Source organism: Crocodylus porosus, unplaced genomic scaffold, assembly GCF_001723895.1.
Source record: "Crocodylus porosus isolate Cpor-Errol unplaced genomic scaffold, CroPor_comp1, whole genome shotgun sequence".
Lineage (NCBI taxonomy): Eukaryota > Metazoa > Chordata > Crocodylia > Crocodylidae > Crocodylus > Crocodylus porosus.
The window spans coordinates 11,353,168-11,361,860 of record NW_017728913.1 but is presented as its reverse complement, the minus strand read 5'-3'; the positions used below and the strand labels follow the sequence as shown (position 1 = coordinate 11,361,860).

At 42.4% G+C, this 8,693-nt stretch overlaps 1 protein-coding gene across 2 annotated transcripts in view; it reads right to left on the bottom strand.

The window, feature by feature from the left end:
- Positions 1-4,750, bottom strand: part of TRIM2 (tripartite motif containing 2) — a 144,325-nt gene extending 139,575 nt beyond the window's left edge. Inside the window, exon 1 of one of the 2 annotated variants that reach the window (XM_019534491.1) lies at positions 4,607-4,750. The gene's annotated coding sequence lies outside the window, so the exon portion shown is untranslated. Of the gene's footprint in view, positions 1-4,076; positions 4,203-4,606 lie in introns of those variants that run through there. The other variant, XM_019534494.1, reaches the window with a different exon arrangement.
- Between the last annotated feature and the right edge of the window lie 3,943 nt (positions 4,751-8,693).

The following is an 8,693-nucleotide window of genomic DNA, read 5'->3' as shown; positions in this document are numbered from 1 at the left end:
TGAATCCTCCACCTGCCCCCATAGTGCACAGCCCCCACCACCCCCAGTGGCAGCAGCTAGCAGTGGGCCCTCAGGACTGTTGTGGCCTGCTGCAGGCAGAGTCGCCCAGTGGCCCCCCAGCATCTAGCTCCCCCTGGCTAAAAGTCCAGGAGGAGCTGGGCAGGGTCAGTTTGCCCAAGTGGCAAAATTTGCCCCACACCAAAGTTCATGTTCAGGCACATGTGATAAGGCACAAATCTCCGGCACAAATTTGTGCCGCTGCTACTTGAGCTGCTGCAAGCACACGTACCTGCATGTGTGGATGCACCCATTGATAAAAAACAAATAGAAAATTGATGGGTGTTTTGACAGTTTTAATTACAACTATTTAACATAATCACTGCTCTGGTCCCTGCAGTTTGGGGCAAGAACCATCTTTTTGTTCTATATACGACCAAAGATGACAAGTCATGACTAAGGACTGAGCCACCAACATACTGTGATAATAAAATTAAAAAACAACACTAATTATAATAATAGTGATGGAGAATGAAGTGATTGCACCCAGTACAACAGTTAACATTTCAGGCCAAATTTAATGACTCTCTCACATTTGCTTAAAAACAGACCCTACCATATCATATACTTTGACAGTGTAGCATCACTCAGGCTTTGGCTACATTATGCAATGCCCCAGCTCAGGACAATTTAATCAGTGATGAATGAATGAATTCTTATTTTATTCAATAAGATAATATTTTATTCAATAATTTTGCCCAATATCCTGTTCATGAAATATCTACAAAGAGACTGTGATTTGTTATTCAAAATTATTCAGTGAAAATGTCATATATTTTGTTTACCCTCTGGGTTGCTGTTTGAAAGTCAAAAGCTGAATCTCAACTGTGCTGTCTAGCTATGATTACTCGTATGGTTTTGTTTCCGTTTCCTGATTACATGAGCATAATTGCAGTCTTCCAGTCAGGTTTCTGGTTCAAAAGCAAATAAAACTCAAATCACAAAAAATGCTCATGAAAAAACAACGCAGAATGGGCAAACAAGCCTAAAGAGTATTTGTTAAAAAATGTTGCAGAGTATTTATGGAAAATTGTTCTGAACCATCTTGTTTCCTTTTAGTGGAAATCAGGAAGGAGAAGGAGCAATATATCAATAACTGAGGAGAAAGGAAACCATTAGTGTAACTAGGATAGGGGGAGCAGAGCACTGAGTTAGATGAGTCTTCGCTACCTTTCGTGCAGTTCTGTGGTGCTTTTTCCTGGCCAGAGGAGCTTGGGTAGGCCTGTGCTACACAGCCCAGCACCCAGCAGTGTATATGAAGGGTTGGGGAGGCTCGAATGATGCTGGGAGACTTTGCCATTGAAGGCACACTCCTGCACTTGGGGGCTGTAGTGGGGGAAGAATGAAACACCAACGAACCGGCACTGCTGCCTGTTTCTTCTTGGCAGCACAGCTTGAAGCTGTCTTGAACAACACAAGCTGCTACTGCCACAGGAGATGCCCATTAGGTCCTGCTTGCCCTCCCATACTTTCCAGTGGTCAGCATAACCCCCTCCCCTGTTGTGCCCTGGGTGCTGAAAGAGCTCCCTATGTCTCTGGAAAAACCAACATACCTATACGGCCTCCCTGCTGTGCCCCAGAGCACTCTTGAAACACATCCTACTGATTTATTCTCAAATCCTGGAAATAAGGTCATGCAACCACCTGGGAGCAGCACTGAGCATAAGATAATAAGCACACCTAAAACCATGCCTATGCTTCTGCCACAAGAAAGTTACGCTGCTTCCTTTTTTGAGGGTTTGTGTATATGGAGCGGGAGTCAGAGGGTGGTACATGCTTCATGGTAGTACACCTGGGGGTGGCACAGTGGCCAGACAGACATACTCAGAGTGACCAAAGCCCTTCTACACTGACAGTAAAACCAAGAGTGGAAGCAACTTGAGGTTTTCAGTTGGTGAAGGAGAAAACAGGGATTGTTCTAGTGCTAGGGAGTATTGGAAGCTAAGAAAATCAGCATGTCATTTTCTCTGTGGGGAAAGCTATCTGAAGAGGAGGCAGGGCCCCACTCCAGGGGAAAAGGGGCAGAAACATTGGAGAAGACTATTACATCTTCACTGTTTGGTGTATGTTAATGAAGAGGATTATAGAGTTTGCACCATTAAAGAGGATTACAGAATTTGTACTATTAAAATCTTGATGTTTTTGGCATTTACCCATATTGGCAATATTCCCTGCACTTAGAACAGAGAAGACTAGAAATTCCACAATCAATGTAATTGCTTCCCATCATACATGTTAACATTAGATTTGCATACTCTGTTCCACTCTAGTGAGGTCAACCTTAAAGGATTAAGCTAGTCCCTAGGTCAGCCCCAAAGACTATCTAGTTTTCCATACCATAAAAGACAGAGAATAGCCAAAATATTTGACAGAAGGAACAAAAGTGAAACCGGGTGCGTAAGTTCTGTTGATGCCTTCCCTATTAGAAGGTATGCTTACGCACAGTAGTTTAACTGGAGGGGGGAGGAATTATCTTTACAGAGGCTGCCACATTAGCTGACACAATTATGTTTAAACTCCAGTGCCTTCACACAAAGGTCAAAAATGTCAATACAAATAATACGAAATGAGGCTCTGTCCCTGGGTGGCAGCACCAGGAGGTTGTTTAATATTCACTGAGCATCCGCCTGAAAAGTCACTGCACATGTTTTCAAAATTTCACTGCACAGCTGTGCATCACTGAACTCCTTAGCCTCTATCAGAATCAAATTGCAGCAGGGATGAAGGATTTGAGAGGAAATCTGGTACATGTAAAGTACAGCTGACAGGGCTAAAAGTTTTTTTTTTAATGCTTTAGGTTTTTATGTCCTAAATAGATGTTTATGTTTTTATGTTCTGAATAGATTTTTAAAAATTCTTTCAGATTTTTAATCCCTGTCCCAAATCCTCCCAGATGAACTGAATGGATTCAGTACATTTAAAGATCATTTCTCTGCATTCCAGGGGCTTACTTTTGAGGCTTTCAGCACTTAATCCATCCAAACACTGGATTAACTTCCTTTAGCTGAGTGCCTTCCCCTGCTGATGTTTCCCTGCCCACACAACACTTGATGCCTGCCATTTTAATATTTTCACATTTTTGTGAAGGACATTGTCCTTAAAAGTCACCGCTTGTCTCAGCAATTGGCTCACTGCCAATCACCCGTGGGAAGCTTAACACTAACAAATGTCATAAAAATGACCATTTCCATAGATAGTGCCAATCTGTAGCTCTCTGAGCAGGAGGGAGGTATACAGAAAAAGAACAGAAGCCCTCAAACTAATCTTAATAGCCGCAATGAATAGGCATACATATGGGAAGAAACTTAGGCATACATATGGGAAGAAACTCAGGCGTATATTTCTGCAGAAGCAAACCCCCTTAAACAACATATGGGCCAAATGCATCTCAAGTATAACAGTGACATCACTGGTTTTACATCAGGGATACACTTGGCCCAAACTCTGCAGTACAAAAAACCCACATGATACAAAAGCTGCTGGAATCCTAGTCACTTTGTGCTGGTCACCTGTTCATATGATTTCTGGTAGTGACATTTTGTCATGGTTTACAGTATCATGACAGTCCCCAGAAAACAACAATTCCTGTAAAATAATAAAGAAACCTGACATCATAACTCAAACAAATTGGACATGACAGGCATTTCTTATGCAATTATCTGAAACGTGTACGTGATCCAAGTTGTGGATTGTTTCCAACATGCAGGTTTCATTCATAACGTAATCAGAGTTCCCCAGCTATAACTGACATTCAGAACAATAGGATAACCACACTACAGAAGCCTTGACTCAGGAGAATGTAAACCAACGTGCATCTCTTTGATGCTCTGAGTCTATGGGCACAGCTCTCACCAACAAAAGCCTGAGCTCTTGTTTACTGTATCTGTCTGCAGCGCTGGGAAACCTGCAATTCCACCGCTTCTCAACCACCATATTATTCAGCACTCCTGCCTCCTACAAACAAAGATCCTTTTCAAGTACACCGAGTGCAAGACAGGTGAAAAACATGCATGGCTCACCGTACTATTTTCATTGTTATCAGTTCAGATGCAGATTTAGTGCCCCTTATGATGACAGTTTGGGTTTTCATCTGTAATATGGCACTGCTGACTCAATAAGACAATAGGAATCTGGTTTTAGATTTTTTTTTTTTTTTTAGAAGAGTAGTCCAGATGAAAACCTCCACAACAAATTTCTCTCCTTTGTGCTTACAAGCAGTCTCATATTGCTTGGGTACTATTCTAACTGCACAACTAAGGCTATGTAATCCAAGCAGAAAAACAACCATCATTTCCAGCAGGTGCCTGGCATTTCCCTTCACAAATGAAGCAGCACACACAATCCAAAAATCAGCCAGCACAACAGTAACCTATTTGCTCCACAAAGCTACCAAGGATCCTTTTTTATCTCTAGCTCTTCCATTAAAAGCAATCTCAGTACTCAGTTGGGATGTTATTGGCTTTCATCTCTCTGCTTTTTCAGCCAGAACAACAGAGGTAGAAACCTTAATTAGCAATCTGAAAGCAGCGCAGAGGCCAGGAATACTTACATTTGCAATTGTGTTTGCGATATTTGTGCACTGATCCAGTGACTGATGATTACAAAGAGGAGAAAGAGCTTTTTAGACTGCCTTTCAGGCTTGGTAGCAGTGAAAAGGCGGCTGTTATCTGAAAGCTACTCATTTTCTATATGCTCTGCTCTACTTGCTTCCCATGCGCGTGTAACACAGCTGCCAGATTTAATAACCATGTCAGCCTCTTTCCCCCATAAAGAGGCAGAGAGATGACAGGATGAAGATGAAGGAGCCAGCCTGTTAATCTGCAGTTATGGCTGCACTAAGCTTTGCAGGAATGTCACAGTATTATTGTGTTCGAAGAAAAAATAAATAAATCACTGCTATTTGCCTGATGAAAAAGCTGTGCAAAAAAAAAATCTTGGAAATGTTAATAAGTGTCACAGTGATATTAAAACTATAAGCACTCATTTTTTCCTCCAGTACCTAAATCTTGACAGTGGAGTTCCTCGTCTTTTTTACCACTACCTGATCTTTCACCCTAGATATTCCTTAAATTGTATGAACACAACCCCCCAAATTAACTGAAAATTATTCTTGCCCCCCTGCACTTTCTACATCGTAAAAGTAAATGTTTCCCTATCCTGCTTTGCTGAATTTGTGACCCCAAAAAAAAAAAAAAAAAGATTCTCATTTACCATTGAAATGTTCCCATGCAAAGTGATTCTTAAAGCACTGGACCTTAATATCTGATGTGTTCGGTTTCAGTTCACTGCTGAGGTGGAGCATTTCCAAATCTCAAGCAACAAAACCAGCTCCATGTGAGGAAGCAGCAATCAGAGTTTACATGATGAGAGAACAGTGAAATGGTGCTGGTTTTACCACTAAAACCTACAAGCCAAAAAAAAAAAAATCCTGGTGCAACGTATGGATGCCGCAGAGATCATATGACATCTATGTGTTTCTTCCCCCCCTCCTCTGCATCTCATTTATATTCCCTTCCCTTCCCTTCAAGGCACCTGTCTCAGCAGGGAGTGGTTTCTGTGGAAACTACAGGCAGCCAGTTTTCCCCTCCGAGAATCTGTTGCTATGGCAACCTTACATAATGTATATGGCCTAGATTGTCATTTGTTTGTTAAATAAATTAAATATTGAAATTCCAGTGATAAAATTAGAGCCAGTTGTGATTTAGGGAGGTCAAGAAATACAGTCACGTGACAAATTACAATATGAATGTAGGATAAAAAAAAAGCACATTAAGATTACAATGCAATGGACACTCCCACAGCATCACACCAAGGCAAAGCAATTTCTAAATCAAAATAAATTAGGCACATTGTTAGGATTTTTACACAATAAAGGTGAAAAGTCATGTATTTTGCTGTTAACCTTACTGTTTGTTATAGCAGCTATCAGTATGCTAGCATGTTTTATTTATTACCAGTATTGATAATGCCAGCACCAATCAACAGTTTAATGAATAACAGATCTAGATATAATAGGGGGAAAGGGATTTCATCATTGAAATATATGCTGTGAAACAAGGTAAAATGAAATTTTAAAATGTGCTGAAGTGCCTGAAAGGAACTGTTCGAGTCAACAAGGCATGGTACACAGTGGGGCATGAGCAACACAGATGCATTACTGTGTGCTCCACTTTCATCCCTTTCAAGGAACTCAGAAGAGATTACCCTGTCTAAATCCACAGTGAGGAGAGAGGATCTAATCAGATTATAAAACAATGCTTTTGGGAAATGGAAAGATTTGGGTTTTGGAGGTTTTTCACTTCTAAATCAGTAGTTCAGAAATCAAGCCAGGTAGGTAATGACTTAAAGCAGTAACCAAGCAATAGATGCTCAGTGACCGGTGTGAAATTACTTTGTGTTCTTAGCTGGGTTTCTAATAGACAGGGATGCATGTTATGAAGCACTCTGTAGTTAGTACCTCACCAGTTAAGAAAGCTGGATTACCAGTTGCCTCTAGGTTGGGAGAGTACTGCTGTAGACACTTGTACCAACTCTGCCTCAACTCTCCCCACATCATGGACAATTAGTTCAAGAGTGGAATTCCTCCACCAAAGCTGTCCATCTGGTGTCCTTCGTGCCAAACCTTCCCCATGCATAAAATAAAGGGCCAGAAACCTAACTAATGGCTGTGGTTTCCACTAAATGGCCTAAAGCCTAAAAAATAATCGTCACAACCCTGATTATTGTGACATCTAAATCCCTTTCCTTCTACTTTCTCCGTGCCCATCTGGAGAGTGCTACGCTTGGTACCTTCAGCTCGATATGGTTTCTGATTGGACAAGAGTACAGTGGAGGAAAGTTAGAGCAACCAACAAGGACTTACATTTGCTGCAGGTTTAAATCACACAGGCCGCGTCTACATGAGCGGCGGACTACACAGTTGTTACTGTGCAGTCATTTAGTACTTGCATAAGTAAATACTAAATGACTGTGCAGTCACCAGTGTTAGCGTGCAGTGCCTTCACTGCATGTTTTTTTTCCAACGCTACTGCACAGTAGTGTTGCACCACACTTAATGCCTGGCAATGCTACGGCACAGTAGCAGCAAAGTGTAAAAGAAAACCCAGTGTAACAGTCTTATCAGTATACAGATTGAGGGACAGGTACACAAGAGGACTTAGGCACATGTTTACTTTAAGGTGTTTTGCAAGCTAGTGAAATCCACAGGCCTGAGTTATGCATCTAGACTCCATATAAAATATATGGGGAAGATTATGTGCCTAAAAATGGGATTCACAGAAAACAGAACACTGAACATGAAGCTTTCCAAGCTATCCAACAGCAAATACTGAACAGAGACAGGCAGGTCCAAAGGAGGTGCAGTGGTGCAGGGAGGAGGAATCTCCCCATCCATCACTGCTGTTGCTGTTGCAGTTCCCAGGTCAGCCCAGCCCTGAAGCAGCCTGGATGGAGCAGGCAGGAATGGCTTTGAAGCTTCCCCCATCTCCAGAACAGTCACACTTCTATCCAGGACTAAGACATCTTACTCTGGGTTGCAGAATAACTAACTCCATCTAGACATTTTTCTGGAGTTAGGGACCTATGCCTACCCTTTCACACAACAGACAGCCAAAGAGGAGGTGGCAGCAGTGACTTCCCTCAATGGTTAGACTTCTCTCAGAGAATATGGAAGACCTCTGTTCAAGTCCCTCTTCTGTTTGAGGGGGTTTGAAACTAATCTCCCATGACACTGCCTTAGGCACTAGGCTCCAGGGTATTCTAGGGCAGCACTTTCCCAATCCAACTTCCTGCATCTATCCTACTTTATGAAGAATAATTAAATATTAATTGGGTGAAAGAGAGCGAGTGACAATGAGCATGATCCTACAGGCATGTGATTAAGGCACTCTCTGAGGAGGGAAACAAAACCTGGGTAGCCATCCCAGCTGCAATGAATACTTCATCTGAAATTATTTAAATATTCATGGAAGCATTGATCAGAACTCAGTTCTCTGTCTTCCCGGGTGAGGACTATAACCTCTGAGCTCTTGTTTGGTTCAGGGCCTGATCTAGTAGCTGGGCTCTGGGAATGCCTGTCAGGTCAGGCACTCCACATGAGATAAGCAGAGAAATGCCTCATTTTTTAATCCTAATGGGACTTAAGCCTGAAATAGGTACTCAACTGCTGAGCACCTGTGGCAGGACAGGGCTCCAGGGAAGCCGCAATGCCTCCTAGTGGCCACTTTGATAGATTTCATAGACATTAGGGCTGGAAGGGACCTCGGAAGATCATTGAGTCCAGCCCCCTGCCCCAGGGGCAGGAAGTCAGCTGAGGTCAAAGGATCGCAGCAAGATAAACGTCCAAATGTCTCCTAAATGATTCCAGAGTAGGTGTTTGCACCACCTCTGGCGGTAGTCTGTTCCAGGCCTTGGGGTCTCAGACAGTAAAGAAGTTCTTCCTTATGACCAGCCTGAAATGGTCTTGGAGGAGTTTGTGACCATTTGACCTTGTCATCCCTTGGGGCACTCTGGTGAACAGATGTTCCCCCAGATCCTGATGTACGCCCCTTATATACTTATAGGTAGCTACCATGTACCCCTTTTCCAGGCTAAAGAGTCCCATAGCTCTCAGCCTCTCATCATAAGGCCTGTTCTTC